Below are 22,400 nucleotides of genomic sequence, written 5' to 3'. Positions count from 1 at the left end.
GTGATGACGTGTAAACATATATAAACTCATAAACTATTTAATTTTGTTTGTTTATTATTAATTTATTTATTTATGTATTTATATAATATAATTATTTTATTTATTTATTAACTCATAAACTAAGATTGCAATTTTTTTCCATTTTTGTATCTTTTTTTCTTTGAACTTAGTTTATATATATTGTACTGCTTATTGGTGATAGAATTTTCAATCCCAAAACTTCTCTCAAAGTGCCTTGGTACATCCGCACAAACGACATGCTAAGAGACCTTAGAATAGACCCGATCAAAAAATACATAAGGGACAGAGCCCTGAAGTTATATACGACAGGCTATCCTACTTACCACTATCTAATCTTAGAGTAATCACTCTTCGCACGGGGCGGTACGCAGATCTTAGATCAATCACTGAATAATCATGTAGCTTATAAGGAATACATAAATCAGTCAATGAGATGGGTGGGGCCCTGTAGTACCCCCAGCTATCAAAGAGTAAAAGTGCCCAGTGTGCTGACGCGAAAAAAAGGATCAACATACCATTTATTCTACATTCATTTCATTATGCTTTTATATTTTACATTAAACAAGCATAATTAACCTTGACAATATTTTACAAATTAATTTATTTTACAAATTAATTTATTTTACAAATTAAATAATTAATAACATAATCAGTCTTTTTCTATTTAACTCTCTACATTTCATGTTGATAAAAATTTATCATTTCAGATGAGTTGAACTAATTCCAAATTTTAATTTTTTGTTTCAAATAAATTTTTTTTAAAAATATATTTCATGCAATTTATAAGTTAAATTTATGTGCAACAAATTCTCCTTTAAACGAATGTATCTAAATTTTTGTATTGCAAACCATGAAACCACAAAATGCCAACCGAAATGTTGCCTTGCTTAAACAATTCCCACAGTTTGACAACCGCAAAGGTATCAGAAGGCTTCAACATATTCCACTTAAATTTCAACAATAATAACATGGACATGCTTGTGCAAATCCTTGTGGTGATGAGTCATAGTAAACTTAATGTTGATTTAGTAAAAGTCAATTTATTTGAATTAAGCTAACTTTGTACGGGATTACATAGGATCTCTAAAGCAGAGATAAACTTGAAAATGGTTTAATAAAAACATATTCTGAAAAAGCAGTTAAAAACAAGTAAACACTTAATTAAAATTATGTTTTCTATGTAAATAAAGTATGAAAATACATTTTAACAGTCATAAACTAACAAAATGTTAAATGACTCTATTATATACTTGTCTATAATATACTTGTATATAATAGAGTCATTAAAATTAATTTTTGTTTTACTGATTACTTAATTTATATAATTTAAGTAAATATTTTAGGTACTAATAATTATGTTTATTTGATTCTGATGTGAAGTATCTGATGATTTCTCATAAATTGCTCATAACAGTTTTTCAAATAGAAAAAAAAGCTTAACAAAAGTCTAATGTTGATATATTGTTGAAGTTTTGAAAATGTTGTTTCAGCAGATAATTTATAACCAACACTATTTTTCTTAAAAATGTGTCAACGTACGGATTTCTTGTTGGCGAAATTGTTTTTACAGTGTCAGCTCTTGTAAATCTAACTTCAGTACAGGAACTATTATTAGATACTCTGTGAGTAAGAAAAATATTCGAATTTCCGATGGAAAAACGAAAAACTTAAAGGATTTCAACTCATTTCAACTAGAAACATTTTTGTCTTATATCTTTTTTAACAATGCATCCAAAGATAGAAATGAACTTATGCCTGTGAAGATGACATTTTTATTATTATTTTTTTTTACAAATCCATTCCACAATTAGTTTAGAAATTTTAGTGTTTTTTTTATAATATTATTATAAGAATATTTGAAAAAGCCTTCATACAACAAAAGTACTACATGAATTATATTTCCAAAATAATTGTTTTTTTTAGTTTAGGATAACATATATTCATAATGAGAAAATTATTACAATAACACAAACGATATTTTTTAATGAGAAGTTTGATATCTTTTGAATAAATTAAAATTGTTTAAAACATAACTCCATTTGCATTTATAAACGAGATACAGGGAGTTAAAGTAAATCCCAATAAATTTGATTTTAAAGTAAGTTATAATAACAGTGACTATTTTATTTAATAGAAACTATTCTATTTAAAAGAGAGATTTCGAACAGTAGTAAATTGCAATAACAAAATTTTTATTATTCAATTTATTGAATTTTTGGCTTAAAGGAAGATTTAGTGTCCTAACATAGTTACCTAAAATACTATGATCTATAAGTAAACCTAGGACCAGACTGATATCTCTACGGGTCAACTCGATGAGAAAGTTTGATTTTCTTTTATTGGTACGTTACCAAATTACAGACATATGCATATCGTTGAGTCTTCCTATCTTTAATTAAAAAGTTCGCCAGAGGAAGAACTCAGCACTAATTTGTATAATGTCAACGATATGCCAAAATTGTTAAGGTGTTCCGAGTGGTTTCCTGAAGCACCCCGTCGGCTTTATAATTGCCGAAAATATTTGAATTCTCGATCATAGGGGAACCCGAATTAAAGAAATATTGAACTGCGTCGATATATCATTTGGATATGTTTAAAGACTGTCCTAGATGTAAATTGGACTGCTCTCAAAAACATTAAAGCAGCTTGACTATCTGCTAGTTTTTATATATTCCTTTTAGGTATATTATCTATTTCAAGAAAAGCTAAAGCTTCCTTAATGACATTTAAATCTGCTTGAAATACACTTGTTTCAACTAAAAAAATCAATATAGTTAACACAGTCCAGAACCAATCACTGAAACCATAGTTGAATTTTCTATTACAGGTTTATGTATAGTTACTAGAAACAAAAAGATGCCAAGTAGAGAAAATAATTCCAAGTGTATTATATACAATATAATTTAGCCATGTTTATCATCAGCTATTGATATTGATCGCTGTTTTAATGAAAGCGCATTTATTTATTTATTTGATTCCGTTTAGCTGCACTTATAATGCTATAGACTAGTAATATAGTCTATATCAAAAATTTTTTTTAACATAACCGATGAAGTAATAATATAAATGCCACAACCTTCCTGGCTGACCGTTGCGTCTTTCGTCTAAATTTTGCACCCATCGATGAAACGAAATATTTGCTGTAAATGTAAAATAAAATAAAATTAATTTTATAAATTTTGCATATAAATTTACCGAAGTATAACTATTTTAGCTACACACTTCATGATAAGTCGTTTAGAATACCAAGTATATATCACATCTAATATTACAGAACGAAAACAAACGAATTGTTTCCTGCAATAATAAATACTTAAATTATCTATAAAGTTATAAGTTATAGTTATATATATAGTCTCGAAATTCAAGATTTTATATATTTATTATTTAGTCTTTTATTGAAAATTCAAATTATTCTTATTAGAAAATTATTAATTGCTTAGGCTTCAAACACACAAAACTTAATTATATTTATATTATATGCATACAATTAGTTAAGTGATTATCTCACACTAAGTATCAATTATTTAATTAATTTTTAATTTAATGTTAAATTTATGTTGCAAGTAACAAATGTACTTTGTAATTTTAGGATGAGACGATGGGACAAAATTACTATTATTATGAAATTCTAATCACATTAACAAATGTGGTTTATGGTTTAATGTAATATCTTCATTATTAAATACTTCTTATATCAAATATCTTGTCTAATATTAAATGTTGAATAAAACGTGATATTACTTTTCAAATACGAACTCACAATTACCTCACGTTATCTATGAAAATATCTTGAAATTATTACAACAAAGTAAACCTACATTGTACTCAATTTCTTATCTCATGGTAATATTTGTAATTTATGCATTTGAAATTCTTATCAGTAATTAACAGCAGAAAATTAGTGGAAATGTGACTTTGATAATCAGTGCAAGTCTTTGCCTTATTCTAATACTTATTATTCTTCAATAAAAAGAAAAACGTTGATTTATTTTATCAACTTTGTGTTATTAGATGCCGTGAGGTGAACTAATTTTTTTTTAATGGAAGTAAGGAAGTTAGGTTTGACTTTAATAGGGTATTCACTCAAGTTTGTTTTGAATATGCTAATACAAATTTTCAGATTAAAACCAGGATTTTATGAAAAAGCAACTTATGCATTATAATTTTTAATCATAAACTTTTACGAGTGAGTTTAATATATACATTAAATATAGACATTATATATAGTATATTGTCAACTAATTTAAAGATATTTTTTAAAAACTCATACCTGAACTAATAACTTAATTGTACTACACCCAAACTTATATCCTAGCACAGTAATCAATCTTTTATATTTTTGTACTTAATTTATTGAAAGTTAAAGTAGTGAAAGTTATTATATATTAGACCACTATTTTTATGGCATCTAAACCAAAATTTAAAGCAGTTTGTTAAGTTTTTGAAAATGATATGTATTTACGATTTACGATTTTAATATATCATCTTTCATAGGAATTAAAAGGGAAATATATATAAAAAACACGAAATCAGATTACAAAAGAAAACGCATTTTCGATCAAGGTATTGCACTTGCTCACCAAGTTCAGAAAACCATTATAATATCAATCGTATAAAATAAAAATTAATATAAGAATTGTTGAGATAATTAGCCTATTTAACAAATTTTTTTACCTTTTCCAGTTATTTTTCCAATTTTGTTAAATACCCTTCATATACCTATATAAAAAAAAAATTCCAACTATTTGAGATTTATGGTCGTATGATATAATAAAACAATTCCATTTATATACACATATATTCGAAAAACAATTTCAACAATTTTATGTTTTAAATTTCATATGATAAAGACAAAAACTAAGTGACTACTTTATGTTGAAATATGGTATATAGAAAAACAGAAAGGCGGTCTCAATCCATTAGTCTCCTAAATAAATAAATTTATAAAGAATGATTTATCTGATCGGTATAAAAATACTTTTTAGGACTAATAATGTTATTTTTTCTGTGTTGATTAGTTCTAGTGGCAGGCCACCAGGCAATTTTCCATGTACCCTAAATAACGATTTATTCCCTTTTCCTACAACATACCTCACAAGAACTCTTAAAATAGAAGTATATACGTAGACTAAATCCATTCGAATTCAGATAACTTATCAGACCTTAATAGGTCTGATAAGCTGTCAAAAGAATATCTTCCTAGAATCCTATATCTTATGGACGTCAAAGCCGCGCATTTACAGAGAAACTGTTTAATGGTCTTTTCTGCTGGTTTCCACAACTTCTGCAGTGAGAATTGCACAATTACTCTGTGTGGGTTCCCATGCACCGATGACCAAAAAGAATTGCAATGATATAATAAGAATAAGAAAGAACAGGGTACTAGCTCCCATTTGAGCAGAGCACCGCGACCATGATTGATCTTTTGTGCTACAACAGATCCTAACTGAACAAAAGACATTCCGCCATTCGAATGAAGGCCAAAATATCGGTTGTTGAGGACCTCCTAATGTCCGAAGGTGCTAGCAATTCCCGACCCAGTGATCTCCTCCTGGCCCAGATCAAAGTTGGGCAGTCACATAGAATGTGGCTGGTTGTCCCTCTGCCTCCAAGCAGAGTCTACAATCTATCTCTTCGGATAGGCCCATTTTGTTGAGGTGGTAACGTAGCCCATGGTGACCCGTTAGATATCCCACTAGCAACCTCAACTCTGTTCTGCTAAAGGAGGATATCTGCTAAAGGAGGAATTGCAATGATATTTTTCTTGGTTTTTTTCCGTGTTCTAGCATCTTTACAAAATGACACTCGTGTTTTAAATATTTCTAAAAGTTTACTTATTAAAATTTCAGAAAAAATTTATACAAAATATTGTCTGATTATTAAATTATCATATATATGAGTAAATATAATTTAATAATTGCATATACAAATTGTATATTCCATGCAATTTTTTAAAATTTCTGTTCGAGAAACATAATTCTTTTTGGATGCTATTGCAATGGAAAGAATAGTCCCCGAAATCGAAAAAGAAACTTAAACCAAAATTGTGCATATATTGGAAATATTCGTACAGTGCCTCACCTACAGCAAACACAAATTTCGCATCAATTATTCATGAAGGGATGTGAGCATGCCGGAAACACGATTTAACCACGATATAACAGCAGAGTAGAAAGGATAATATGCTAAAGAGATAAAATAGAAAGCTGCAAACTGCAAACTGACATGGATAATGGTAGCATATGGAAAACCTTGAAATCTACTGCTTAAGGCTACATAACATACTGCTGAATCATTGTACCATACAAGGAATATACCTTCGAGCAGAATGCGGACTGCAACAAGCCAGCAATGAAGGACAAAAGTGAAATGAAGTTAACGTGTTTGATGTTAATGACGTTGTGGCAGTTGAAGCTTAAGTCAGACAAGTCACACAATTACTATGCAAGTTAAGTCAGTCAGCCAGTCAGTGACTATCCTTAAATAAGGCAATATAGCACGAAAAGTAAAAATCTTTTAAAAAAGTGAACAAATTATGCAACAAAAGCTAAAGCGTTTCACTGAATTTTCCATTAAAATAAATTTATTAATAACAAATTCTGGATTATATATTGCTTATATGAAAATACAGATTAAGAAAATTTTAATTTTAATAAATATTGATGACAACTAGAAGTAGAGATATGATATGATGAGTAATATTTAAATTTATTTTAAAAAAACTTTTCAAATATATAATCCTAAATTTGCTTGATAGATATTATCACTTAAAAACTGATATAAATATTGTTATATGAAAATTAATATGTTATTCAAATAAGTCAACTCTTTTTCAACTCAAACTCACAAAAGTCTAAAAGGATATTTCGTATGTTGTTCTTTTGAGTTACTGTATATAGTCACCGTATAGCTTTGCGCACATACGAATTACTAATGTATCTAACCGATTTACACTCTAATTTTGCTGAAATATAATTTTGCAAATGCCACAGAAATGTTTCAGTGACATTACTGAATTACTGAATATCACAAACAATTTCCAAACACGTATACGCAAAATACGCAAGTGGGGCTTGTGAATATGAAAAAGTCCACAAATTGAAAAAGATATCATCACAAAACACTTGAGAAGTTGAAGTTGCGGGGAACCGAAAGCCACACACGTTCCTTGTACTGTAAAGCGTTACGTAAATAATTAATTACAATTTTCCACTTCTATAATTTCTAATATTTTACAAAATTTTGACTTCGCTTCCTTTTTGGAATTTTTTACTTTTATTTAAATATTTACTTTGTGTTAAGTACTTCACTTTGACAGTGCATATGTGTTGGAGGAGTTTACTTAAGCAATTTATGCTGATTAAAACATTACTTAGATACAGGGTTGTATGTTAATACCATACATTTTTACCCTTATTATATTATTAAAGCTTTGACGTGAAATCGCCCAGCAACCGGTACTATGGCCAGAGAAGTCCTATTGTGTCAATTTCACTATATATCACACAAAGCCCTTTAAAGCTTTGTGAATAAATTCCAGAACCAAATCTAGAGAAGACCTCTTAATCTGTTCTGGTGACAGAAATTCCATATGAAACAAGTTTCTTCTATGCGTTATTAAAGCTGGACTGTCATAAAGAATATGCATAGTAGTTTCATCATCTTCGAGACATAATCCGCATTCCGAATTAGCAATTAATCGTAGTTTATGAAGGCCATAATGACTTGTAATAAAAACCTGTTATCAACCTTGAATTACATTTTAAGAATTTAAGAATGTTTTTGTAGGAGTACTGTTTTTTCAGTGTTTTGCTTTGACTAAGTCCTGTGAAGTCTTCCCAGTACATTTTTACTTAATTATGATAATATAATTTCGATCGCGGATATATTTGTTTTAAATTATGTATTCATTAGTTTTTTTCTTTTTTTTTTACAGAGTCATATTTATTTACTTTAATTGAAGTATAAAATTTATTGACGCAGGTAATTGGAACTACTATGTGCTAATAAGAATATGGCTTCTAAGCTCCAAATAAATTTTAAAAATCTTAGCTATTATTTAATAAGAATAATTAGTATAAAAATTATAATCAATTTTCATACAATAAATAATTAAATCTTTGTTAGCAGATTTTGATACGCCGATCTTCGTTGATGGTTGCAAACATTTTCTATAATAACCGCCTCTATGATCTCTAAGATACTAGACAATTATAGACAATTTTATTGTAAAGAATGGATCATTAGATCTTTATTAGCTGATTTCGATACGCCAGTCTTCGTGGATGATTGCAAAGTAAATTTTACTGTTGACGGAAATATATTTATATTTAAAGACATTATATATAGAATTGTAAGTTTTATTATAACTGTAATTTGAAAAACATGTATAATATTAACCGTGAACTATATATTTTATAGGGTAACAAAATGCATATCTATAGATCTAAAATTATTGCAACTGGATGTTATGTTAATCACAAATTATTGCTGTTAAACAAACAAGGAAGGAATGAATCTTGACTGACTGTACTTAATGTATCCTTCTGACCTATAATATCGTCTGCTACAATATTTACTATTATAGTTAAAAAAAAGAAAAGAAAAATTATTTTTATTTTTTTATGTTACTCGTACTTTATTATTATTAATTATTTATTTCTATTTGAGCCAGTGCACTTGAGCACTTTTACTCTTTCTTAACTCGATGTATTTTTAAAACTCCTCTTTACGCCTTGACTGGATTATTGTTTATCACTTCATTAGACTAAACAATAATTGACCTCAGATCTGCATACCTCCCCGAGGAGCCTGTAACGATTCTGAGATTTGATAACGCGGTGTTGGTAAGTCTGTCAGTTTTCGCAAATAATTTCAGGGCACTATCGTACTGTATTATTTATTCTATATGTCGACAAAATATTCAATATAATATTGAAGCTTGTCATATAAACAAAAAAAAATTGTGATAAAAATTTTTAATAAAATTGTTTAATATGTAAAACCTTTTCTCTAAAAGGTTCAATATTTTTATTCCAAAATAAAGAAAATCCCACAAACACTTCAGTTTTAATTACCCTGTAAACTTCTTTGATTACATTTGAGAAAGAATAATATATTTATTCAGCCAAAGAGTGATAATACTTTATTCCACATTTCAGCATACATACCGCATATCGCATATGTTTTTTAAGGATAATGATTTTACTATGTACATGTGTCAGAGTCCTTCAGAATCCTGTTAGGGTTAGGGTTAACATAAAAATTGTGTAAGATAATTTTGTTGTAGATGTTTTTGACTTATGGTTGAAAAAAATATACACATGAAAAAAAGTTAAAAAAATAAAGCTAACAAGAAATAGATTTGCATGTTGTTAAGGGCTAAAAAATCGGACTGAAGGTTGAAGTACCAAACAGCCGTTTGCGATGTGTGTTTTTTCTACGAGTATGGACATTTACATATAAATATGTTTGAATATTTTTGTTTGTAATCCTTGTTGTTCACTTCTTGTATTTGAATTTTTAATGGAAAATAAATGTTGTCAACGTGAGGAAGGAGCAAAGTGGCAACGCTCCTTCCTACCAACAGCGCAATTCCATCAACAAAGTGGCAAACTTTAAATTTTGCCTGAGTGACGTAGGAATATTCAGATTCAAATTGCACGTGCATACAAACCAACACGTAAACATATATTTACATGCTTATATAATATTACATGTGATATTTGTAGTATTTTGTGGAAAAAGCAAATTTCTGTAAATTTCTGTAAATTAAATTTACATATGAAACGAATCTGCTGCTTTGGCTACACTTTGCCGCGCTCACATTTCTCCAAATAACTACGCTTCTGAAATCCAAATTTACATATGCATATGCATTAATGCAAATGGTGCATGTATTTGTTGTAAATAAGTAACTTTCTCCCCTTGCCGCCCTGACTGGTAATATTCTGAATGTCGTTAGATACTGAAACGTACACTTTGCGCAAATGAAATATTTATTAAATTAACTAAACTATTTAACTAAACAAGTTTGTTTGAAAATCTTGTTTACTTTCAGAAAAAAATGTATTCAATTATTTTCTTAATTAGTTGGAGCAGTAAAGGTGAGGTAAAATGTAGTAAAGGCAACTACTCTAAACATTTCAAATCAAAACATGTACATAGCTGTACGCATATAGTTTATAGAATACTAAAAATTCTCATTCCTGATAGAAATTCTTTAGAACGTGTATTTTATTATCCAAACTTTATCATGACTGTCTAAAGTAGCTAAGATTAACATATTGGTACAATACCCTAAACCATTGGTATATGATAGATGGATAGTGGATAGGTTTGTAGCTCAGTCCCATTAGAATAAAAAAATTGAAAATTCTACTACAAAACTGCAGTCGCTATGAAAAGATTCGTTAAGAAGTAGTTCACAGCCATGCGAATAAGATTAGGTTAGGTTGTACCGGCATTTTAAAGAAATCTCCTAAAACCTATAGGCCTATTATGTAAATAAAAAATTAGAAATTTAAAACTACCTTGAAGCTTTGGCAAAGCTTCCTGCTTTTTCAAACACACACTGTTTATTACTTTATACCCAGAATCATAAAATCTATTCATTCCAGTACGTTCCCAGGGGAACATTGAGCATATAGTTACAGTTGTGCCTATCGTATTAATTCTGTTTGAATGTAAGTTTCGCACCTCCAAATCCGTTGTGTGTTGCCGAAGCAGGTGGATTCGCCGTATCAGTACGGGTACCACTTGGAGACTGTAATATTATTGGGTTTTGACTCATGTTTTATATCCAGAAAAAAGAAAAAATGAAAGGGAGCAAAGTCCTGACTTTGGGTTACAAACGCAATATTAGTCCTGTAAGTTTTGCACGTAGTGACAAGTGACTTTTACATAGGCCATACCTAACTTGGAGAACAGACACCTTTTGCAGGCGCTCAATATGAGTACCGACGCTACGTTGTGGACTGCGCTTAGCTGCATTACTCCTCCTTCGATCTTACCGGCAAGGGCGGCCCTACCAGTAGCAAGCTACTGTCGGCATCGCTTCGTAACTATTGAGCCTCCTCACCACATCAAGGTGGCAATCCCCGAGGAGGCAAAGAATCTATACTTAATTGATTCAGCTTTTGTGTATATTACTTGTATGAGAAAATTTTCATTTGAAATATGGAGCCATCGTGAACAGCGATTCTGGGTATTTAGTCAGTAACTCAACTCTGAGAAAACGATCTTTAAGACAATCTTGTGCCAAAAACTATATGTTTGAGCAGATCAAAAATCAACTTTGCTTAAAATAATTAATTAATTTTGAACTAACAATGCCTTTAATCGATTGTTTCGTAAAATTATATCTATAATTTGTTTTAAAATTAAGAAACATTTTTTTTCAATTATATTATATAGCTTTATTGTTGTATTTATCATTATTTTTATGTAAATTACAAAATCTTTTGGTATAAATTACAAGCTTTGAACTTTTTCTTTCAGGTAAAATTGTACCTTATTTTATTTAATTTTCTTTATAAAAATTCTAAAAAATAAAATATCAAGTATATTATTTTAACATAAAGGTAAACCATACAAAATAAAAAAATTGTCTTCAAAATAATGATTTAGAAAGGAAAATGAAATTTTTTCTTTTATATCCAAAACACTCATAAAAGTAAATTGAATTCAACTTCAACCTAAGCATCAGGGGAAGAGTAGAATTATTTTCGTCAAACATCAATTTCACATATAAGGGAAGATACTATATAATACTGAGGTAAGATAAATTAGATAGAAAAGCTCGTGTAGATATGAATTTGACTTAAATGAAGTAAAACAAGTATATTGTTCTAATATGAGTAAACATACTATGATGTCTTAGGTTTATGTAAATTATACTTAACATCAAATATTCACTTATAAATATTGCAATATATTTACCCTCATCTTATGAATTGGTTGGTTGGTTGCTTGGTTGGTATGAAATTATAATTTTACAGTGTAATAAAATATGGTTTAAAAAAATAGCGAGTAATTTACGGAATGAATACATTTCGCAATTAAAATTTATATTAAGATACAATACATTTTTGGATCAGTTTTCGATTTCAGCTGTTAGAGAAAAGTCTAACCGTGCGTAATCAATTTTTATATTATATAAAAATTACATTGAGTAAAAATATAAGTTTATATTTTTATAAAGTTAAGTTTATATATTTGCAAAAATAAAGATAAACAATTTTCAAATAATTTAAGAAAATTAATTATTTTTAAGAAATAATCTGTACTTTTAAAATTATTTTAAATACAAATATTAATTAAATTACTTAGTATATTAAATTGTATATATTATATTATAGTATATATTTTTTAATACATTTTAAAACAAATAATTTAAATAAAATATTTAAATTCTATTTTTTAGGTTGATTTTGGTGAAGTGTTTATCCCACCGTGTACTTACTGCGTTTAAACGCCTTGCGCACGGTTTACGTCCAAGCAAAATTAGTGTTTTAGACATATCACATTCCAAATAGGCACTACGATGGCGCTGGTGCAGATGCATACTCGTACTTCTGGGTCCGCAATGGATCAGAACCAAGCTTAATGGAAGTAAAGGTAAAAAATAATAAAACTAAACTTTAACCAAATATAATGTAACGATAATGAAAAATATTAATATTTATGTATTAGTGATAATTATAATAATATAATATATTATAATTATAAATATTAATGAACAATAATAAATATAAGTTATAAATTTAATTATTTTATAGAACAGAATTATAAAAATTTTATTTCATTTTTTTTTCTTAATTCTGAAAATGAGTTGCCACAATAATTGTAATTTTGTTAAGAAACAGTCTCCACATATTTTTTTCAATTCGGCAAGGCGAATTAATATATAGACATATCCGTCCGCATTAACAAAAAAAAATTAAATAAATGTTTTATAATAATAATATTTTATTTAAACAAGATTGATAGAAAAATAATATTTCTATTATCCACGATTAATGCATCAATTATATTGACTAACATTCTTTGAAACTAATAATAATATATTTATGTATATATATTATTTTTTCACATAATTAAAGTACAAAGTACATTTTAAGGGTGTTATTTTTTACCGAAAATTGATATGAACCACGTTAACGCTAACAAATCATATTTTATATTAAACTAAGACTATCTCTCATACTTAACTTACAAGAACAATTAGGCTTTTATACATCACGAGAAAAAAAAGTGTTTCACCTGATGCACTATTTTGATTTTTTGTAGCACTAAAAATAAAGCAATATGCAGATATTGCACGTGTTATACTAAAGCTATAATCAATAGGTCTTTTGAATGATAATTTCGTAATATTAAAGGAATAATTAACTTTAATAAGAGAATGAAGGCAGTTACGGTAATTATAGGTAGTTACTAAAGTATATAGTATATATATAAAGTATATAGGTTTAATTAAAATTTATGTATTTATAAGTCTTTAATAGAAATACTCCCACGAATCAGACAAGTCCATTAAAAGTATAGTTTAAGTTCTGATTTGTATAGTGTTTCATCATAAATTTAATGATCACAAATGGTAATTTGAATCTTTAAAATTATAAAATAAATGTTTATTTAAGCATTTACAATGCCATAAAAGTAATTAATTCTATAATTTATTAATTTTATAGTTTTATTATAATATAGTATTTAAAAAAACTATTAATTATTTCATTTATTATTGATTGTTTTAGGTGTAGCACATTCAACAAAATTAATCTACTGTTATATTATTAAATATATGTCAGTTTCTAACAAGAAAGCCTTTGCATTCGCAAGGTTTTAGGCATGTCGTGATACGAGTACCATTAGGAGATTTACTTCACTGACTTTTTTTTACCATTTGTCGACCATTTCTACTTCTATTAAATCTTTGAAAATAAATCATCCTAAGGACTCAACTCTTTTTCTGCAGAGAACCAGATAATGATATTGTATTCCATATGTGAATTTCTGTAGAACTTGCTGCCGAAGGCACTCAAATAGGTTGTGGGCATTCTTATTAAATAATAATCTGTCATTTTTAAATATAGGATAATGGTTATACTTTTGTGAACTCTGGATATTACTAGCTCAACTAAAAAAGTTTCCACATAGATAACAAACAGGGTATGTTAACTTTATTGAAGTATTTTTAATATTGTGATATAATGCTAGATAATCTCTTATACTTGGCACCTACTTATTTAGACTGACTTAAATTAAGAAATATTTTGTCGAATTATATGGGTGTTATTTTGAATAAAAAGTTATCCAAAATCAAAAAACCGAGTAAAAATCACCACAATATTTTTATTGTGAAAGTTAGCGGCAGTTACTGTTATATCATAAGCACGATTTATCTCTAAGTGTTATTATGTTAACTGTTTTATATAGTTACGCCTTTTAACTGAAATTATACTTTTGAGTGTACTGCTTTGGTTTAAAGTATTTGTTAAGCATTAGTTTTTAGCAAACACTGAATTAATCTGATCAATCAATCACTGTACTCACCTGACATGGTCCCGTATGATTTTTGTCTGGTCCAGTAACTAAAATGACCACAATTAAAGGTGGTAATTGCTTTAAAAAGCATTTTGAATTGATTTTGGCTATAAAAGAATTCCGATAAAGACGTTTAAGCCAAACGTACCACACTCTGTTTATGAGAAATATATGAAGGTTTCTGTACCGGAGGTTCCAACACCTACTTTAAGGGCTATAGAATAAATTCTAAATGATTAATGGTTTTTTCTTCTGTTTTATTAAAAAATATCGTACACTTTTTATACAAAATATAAGTATCTATATGTTTGGATATTTGATTATTGATGTGTAAACTAATTTGTCAATTTTTCCATCAATAAAATTATATACAGGAACTCTTTCAAACCCAAAGTTGTCTGGATAAACTGGATAAACTTACTAAATCTAGTGAATTGAAAATAGAGGATATAGTCATCATACTTTTATAATGTTTTATAAAATATGGTTTAAAAAAATAGCGAGTAATTTACGGAATGAATACATTTCGCAATTAAAATTTATATTAAGATATAATATATTTTTGGATAAGTTTTCGATTTCAGCTGTTAACCTTAAGTCTAACCGTGCATAATCAATTTTTATGTTATATAAAAATTTCATTGAGTAAAAATCTTTAATTAAATTAAGAGGAACTGCAAAAATATTTATTAAATTTTTCAAATAATTTACTCAGCAGTGAGTTGATTATTCTTGATTTAGGAAAGTTTTTCTATTACGTTTTTACAAAATAACTGTTGTTTATCAAATCTGTATAAATTTGAATCAAAAAAATATATTAAATAAAATAAATTGAACTTTTTTTAGGTCACTTGAAATGGAATTACGATTCATAATAATGCAGTGAAATATTTTAATCAGAAGCATGAATAAGGAACCTTAATGCCGTCACATTAAATAAAAAATTATATCGTCATTATATTTTGTAGTTTTACTTTGTTATTACTTTTAGTTATTTTAAAAGTAAAATAGACCACCCAGGCATTTTCCAAATTACTAACTTATTTACCATTAAATTGATTAATGCACAAACAAGAAAATGAAAATTCAAGAGAAAAACTAATAGTATAACAAAATAATAATAATAAAAGGCCTTTGTTACTTTCGTGAATAAAAAAAATTGGGTCAAATTTTTATCTATTTTTATAAAAATTTTATTTTTCGCTAAGTTCATATATTAAGCGTATTCAATGCTTATAAAATAAAGCATACTATTTAGTTACATTGATATTTTTTTTGATAAATTTTAAAACTTTTTGTACTAAAAAATATTGTAATTATATAAAAGCATGCAATAAATAATACCACGACAAAAGAATAGTACTGCAATTGAACAATTAAAAAATAACTTTAATTAATTAATTCAATTATTCTACATTTGATTTATGATTTCGTTCTAATATAATTTACAACAAGTGAATTTGTTAATGAACTTTCACATCAAATTAACAAAACTCCAAAAAAAAATGCGAACATACAAGTCAAGTACGGCTTTGGGTCAGTAGGCTAATAAACGCTGACTCTGAACTTCAAATTAGGCAGGGTACGAATTCAAACATTGATACTAACAGTCTCAAAAAATTATTTATGAATAATTAAATATAAAAAATAATTTCAAGACCACTGATGATGGGTATATGACAATAATCGAAACAGCTGTATGTTCAACCAAAAATTTAATTAATTAAAATAATATAAAAGCAAAAGAATTTTTCTTGTTGTGGTAAACTACGTTTCTAATTCTCTTTAATAAAGAACACCTTAATTTAATTTAATTATAATTATAAATTATAAATAATTGTATGTTTTATAACATGGGGTTTTGATTATAATCATCTCCAGAAAACCATTTCTTATCATAATTATTCTATAGGGTTTTAAACGGGTTTATACTGAATTGAATGTGTTGCCCATAAGAATTGATCAATTAATTAATAAATATGAGCTAAGTTCGCAAAGTATCAATGAAGATAGTTAAAAATCATTGAGTATATAAATTGAACTTTATCATTTTTTTTAGAATAAATGAAAAGCTACGAAAACCTTAGTATGAAGCCATAGTTTGTAATTTATAAATAAATAAATTAATTTATGCATACAACCTATAAAACAATTACTGTGGAAAAAGAGCTGTAGCTAGAGTTAGATTAAATTAAGTTAGTTTGAAAAACGAAACTTTACTTAGGAGTATACTTTATGGAGAGGGCAGAGGTGTGTGTGAGTACGATCACATTAAAATAAACGGTTAAATATTGGTTTTGACTTGAAACACGTTAAGATCAGAAAATATTAACCTTATTTTAAGGGAATCAAATAGTAGATTGGGACATTTAGTAGAATGTATTAGGAAACTAAACAGCAAACAGGCATCAATTCTCACCAATTTGGAAGTTGAGGAGAGGCTGTTGTTACAAAAATACCTTAAGTCAGATCTATGATTATAATTGGTACAGTCAAGAAGTACCTTTTCTAAAAAAACAAATTGGGAATGGTTAAGAAATTTCAAAGAAAATCTCGTTCGAAAGCTTTGTTAGACTTAGAGGAGCAGTAACGATCATCAATTATCGCAGTCCTCAAAGCTTTAAAGAATAGTTTGCTTTTCAAGACACTGTAATATTAAACGAATGTATAAATATAGCTCATTAGGTCTAGTATTAAAAATGTAATAATTTATTTTGTTTTCTTTTTCAAACTCATGTCTCTTAAGAATGTCCTTGGGCTTTATAGATCAATGAGGATGTAAATATAAGAAAAAGTGCAAGAGAAAAAAAATAAAAACTTATTTAGTGGAGCATAAAAAAAATAAATAACAAGAAGCAAAAAATAAGTGAATAATTGTTTAAATATTTTAATCTAAATTTTATAACTAATTTCAGTTCGTTTTAGCTCAAGAAAGGTTAACTAAATTTAAAAGAATACTTTATTTGGTGAAAAATAAAAGAAAAGGTTAAGGTATTAGTTTCAAATTTAATATAAGTAGCAATTGACGAATAAAAATACCATTAGGTTTGAACATATCTGTGAAAAACATCTGTTTAAACATATTTAATGTCAAAAATAAATATATTTTATAATATAATATATAAAACGCCCCATATGTAGGCTGCGCAGTGAAATGTGTATTTCAGGTTGGCCGCAGGTTGTAGACCGTCGCAATAGGATTTCTCCTCAAGCTGTGCATTATTAAGTGTCGCACATTATGGCTGCTATTAAAAAAGTAACAATTTGTTTGGTTTAATGCTGAATCACTTGCAGAGGCAAGCAATGTGTTCCGTCAGACTGCTGAGACTGAATAGAGCTTAAGCTGTATCCTTTTGATAACGACGCAAGTTTATTCATATTTTACGAGTGTCTTTGTGCAAATACCAGGCCAACATGTGAAGCAGTTACGTACTTAATCAGCACATAAATTGTAATGATTGTAAGGCTGACTATGTGTAGGTAACGGAACAAGTACAAGTAAGCAATATTCGACCTTAACTCAATGTGGGTTACATATTTACAGAGCCCAAGTGGTTCTGAACCATTGTATGTGTTACTGGCGCAAACTGAATTGGCGTAGGTCGCAAGTGTTTCGAACTAATAAGGATCTTAAAATCGAAATTATTTAAAAAATAAAAGTGAAGCGTTTGTTTCATATTCTCCTTAAGTATTCGTGAAATATTATTGAAATTATTTTTAGCTGACACGAGGACAGACAAGCAGTTAGGCTGAGTGAAAAACACTTCACAGAACATTTATGTTGTGAGATGAGTTGAATATATTGAATGGAAAAGAAACTTTAGAAATATTTGTATTAATTGAAAAGAGCTGAAATGTTATGAGTATATTAAAGAAAACTATATGATGTGTATAAAGTAATGTAAACCATAAGAGTTTCAAATGAGGCGTATACTGTTTAAGAATAATAATTTAAAATTCAATAGAATATGCATATACAATGTACAAGTTAGAAGGGTTCAAATTAAAATGAAAAAACAACAACAAAAATTTTTTAGTTCATTTATTTAAATTTTGCTAACCATGCAAAGCTGTTTCGTGTGTTGCCAAGTAGTTATCATCAGTGGTCTTCGGAAATATTCGAATATAATTTGTTTGGACTGCAAGTGCCAGGTTTAGAACTCATTCCTATCAAATTAGAAGTGATGACTAATCGTCTTTTCATACGAGTAGCCAAGTCTGCACAAACTTTCAATGCTCAAGTTCCAAGTTTTCTTAGTCACTTCTTATTTTTTTAAGTGACACTAACCAAAGCACTTGTTGTGCTTTAAATAAGAATGAAAATTAAATCGGCTACAATGTCAACTACACTATTTGGAATTTATCAGGCATCTGACATCAACATATTCAGTCAAAATATAATCACCACCGCTTATCCCAAGTCGAAAGTGTGGTGACCAAATCAAAGTGCTTAGTCTGATGAAGTGATAAACAATAATCTAGTTAACGCGTAAAGAGGGGTTTTGAAGATACTTCGAGTTAACAGAGAGTAAAAGTGCTCAAGTGCACTGGCTCAAAGAACTTCAACATAATACAAAACTAGACTAAATTAGTAAAGTCATAAAAAGCTAACCAAAAATGTTCATCTTTGAAGAATAGCAAAGGTAAAAGTAATAATTGATCTATTTTAGTCGCCCAAAATAAAAAGCGAAGCCGAATCCTAACGAACATTATGACATGCCAAAAAGAACCACAACACACCAAAGGAGACAGCTCGAATCCAAATATATCGACACCGGACTATAACGCACCATTCCTTAAACGAACAAATGGAGCATTTCCTTTGCACCTCAATAACAACGTTTATCTGTTTCTCTATATTTCTAACTGATTATCCATATATTCAGCATTTAGTCAGTAAACAATAGAGGCAATCGTATGCAACTTGACACAGGCACTTTTTGCTAAACTTTAATTAATTTGAAAACGTTGAAATAAATTTAAACAATATTTATAAATATTTTTTCCAATATTCTACAATATTTGTGCAAAGTTTCATTGGTTCATATTAGCATCCTTATTCTTTGTGTTATATAAATATCCTCAGCATGTATTCGGTAAATCCTTTTTGGTATCGTGCCAAAAAAATTCTCTTAGTTGAACAACAACTTTTGGTTAAAGCTTCCATAAAAAGTAGTTTCTAGCATTCAATTTTGATGAATATTCATGTGAATATTTTTTAATCTGTTTTTGCACATAAGGCACATATGTGTTTCACTTTCATTAATTTTATATTTTGCAAGCTAGCATTGCTAAAAAAAAATATCTGAAATTTATTATGGAACTATATGAGCATACTGCCTTTTGATAAAATATTTTGTTAGATGTTAGATGTAACTGCAGCTGTCAGACCATAGTTTAATTGATATTAATAGTTGCCATTGCAATATTCAAAAACGCGGGTAAATATTAATATATCAGCATCTGAGAAAAAGTATATTACAGTTCGATAATTGACTTTAAGTCTATCTATCGGCAGAACATAAATTGTCCATTAGCAAATTTGTGAATATCATTGTCATTTATACGTCTGTTAAAGATAGTTTCAAAATATTTTTGGGAAAATAGGTATCAATCGAATTTACTTATAATACTGTTTTTCTTAAAACTTTAACCATTTCAGAATCAATGGGCTATGATTACATAAAGTGGACGAGAGATTTTAAAGAGGTAGTTTCAAAATGATTGATTTTTTATATTTATTTTATGTGTCAAATCTACAGAAACAGCATATTTAACGCCATTGATATAATCAATCTGTAAATTCAACATTTTGTCGTTGTCTGCCTATACACTACTTAATATCAACTTAATATAAAACCACTTAGTAGTACTTATAAATAATCCGATCAACAGTAACCTAACTATACGAGCTCTTGACTTCAATAAAGTCAGATAAAGTGACATCCGAAGATAAAGTAACATAAAATAAAATGACATCCGAAATATTTAAAGAGAATTAAATAACCGCCAATATCAATTATCTAATACTCTAGTTGGCTGAATATGACGTTAAATAGCTAAAAATATATAGTGTACACATATATTCCGGTAAACCAAAAGGAGACAGATAAATTGGTTTTAACTCGTCTGAGCACGATAATATGTTGAAGAAGTTGAAGATCTTAGAAATATTTATATGCTGAATATTACAAATGGCATAAAATTTCAAAAAAACTAATCGATATACCAAAGCTGATCTATAGATACAAAGAAACAGATTATCATTGTAATGAATATTTTTAATTATAATTTCAAAAATTTACTGGCACTTTCTTAGTATTCTTAAGTTTTAAATAAAGGAAATTGGATTTCACTTTTTCGTAAAACCTTTAATCAAACTATTATATATGCATAATGTTATGGTTATGTTGTACCGGCTATCTTAAGGATAGCCTATACCCATTAAGGCCTATTGGCTCATTGTGTTATAGTAACTCAGAGGTTTAAAAGTCACCTTAAATTTTTGGCAAATTTAACTTGACAGAAGAAATCATATAGACCAGCCTCAAAGAAAGTATCGAATATAGATACCATAAGCTTGTCAGATTTTTTTTTTGTAAATTTTAAAATACTAATTACAAGTAATTTACTTATTAACAACTAATTAAGTTACAAAGTATTTGTTACTTAACCTATTCACAAACTAAGTCTCTTAATTAAAAGAAGTTCTGGATGTTTTCAAATTTCTTTTAACCTGTTTGTTAAAATTTGTTTCAGTTTTTTTTTTTTGTGAAAACTCTTTGAAAAATCTTTAATATTTTTGAAGAGTTTCCAAGTACCGTCTGAGAAAGTTTCACAACTGATGATGACTTCTCTAAAGTTTTACCTTTGTTTTACATTTTTTTATATACTTTTATAGCGTGCTTATTACACACCAAACGATTATGTACGTCATTACTTAATCCCTCAAAGCTTATACCCAAGAGTATTGTAAATGAGCCATATTTACCATAAGTAGTAGCAGGACTAACAACAACAACATGAGGAACACTGAACGATGACTGTAAAAATACATTTGTGCTTATCATAATCTTTGCAGCAGGATTAATACTACAAACTTTGCCATCTACAAGTTCCTCCAATTGCCATCCAGTGATATTATGTGTAACCTTTGTAACTACTTTTGTTGCTTAATTCGAAGACAAGGCAGAAACTTTTCCATTATCCTTTTTCTATTTTCGCTTCAGTTTCACCGACTTTTATTTTTATTATTTTTATTAATGCAGTATTTTCCATGCGGCAAATACGTTTCTAAAGTTTTGCTCATTAACACGTTCACACAATGCAATGGTCTCGCAGCATGCAAAACGCGGGTATTGAAGAGTGCACCAGTGTGAGAAATCAGTGATGCACTTGTGCAAATGCACTAGCTTCCGTAGCGTTAGTAAAGCGATTCTTATTGAGACGAGGTAGTGTGAAGTGTGAACATATAAAAAAGCGAGAAAAAAGTTTTAAAATACAAAAAACAAATACACAATTTTTGCATAGAAAAAATATTTCTTTTTTTCAATATTTAAACTTTAACCTAAAACATCAAAACAACTTGGTAGCACTTTCCATGCCCTTAGTACTTGCTGCCTTTGGGAATGTGTTCCTTTTCCTCCGATGACTTCAGGCCGTTACTCGTCACAAATTATAAACGTCACTGAAGCAAAAACAAAAAAGTAAAAAAATGCGCAATATTTGCTGCTAGGACGAACTTTCACTTCACCACTGCCGACTGTGAGCCTTTTAAATTGTGCAAACACTGAACATGCACCATTAATGGTTTTCTATACGCCAAATGG

Source organism: Teleopsis dalmanni, chromosome 2, assembly GCF_002237135.1.
Source record: "Teleopsis dalmanni isolate 2A chromosome 2, ASM223713v2, whole genome shotgun sequence".
Lineage (NCBI taxonomy): Eukaryota > Metazoa > Arthropoda > Insecta > Diptera > Diopsidae > Teleopsis > Teleopsis dalmanni.
Note: the sequence above shows the minus strand (reverse complement) of the source record.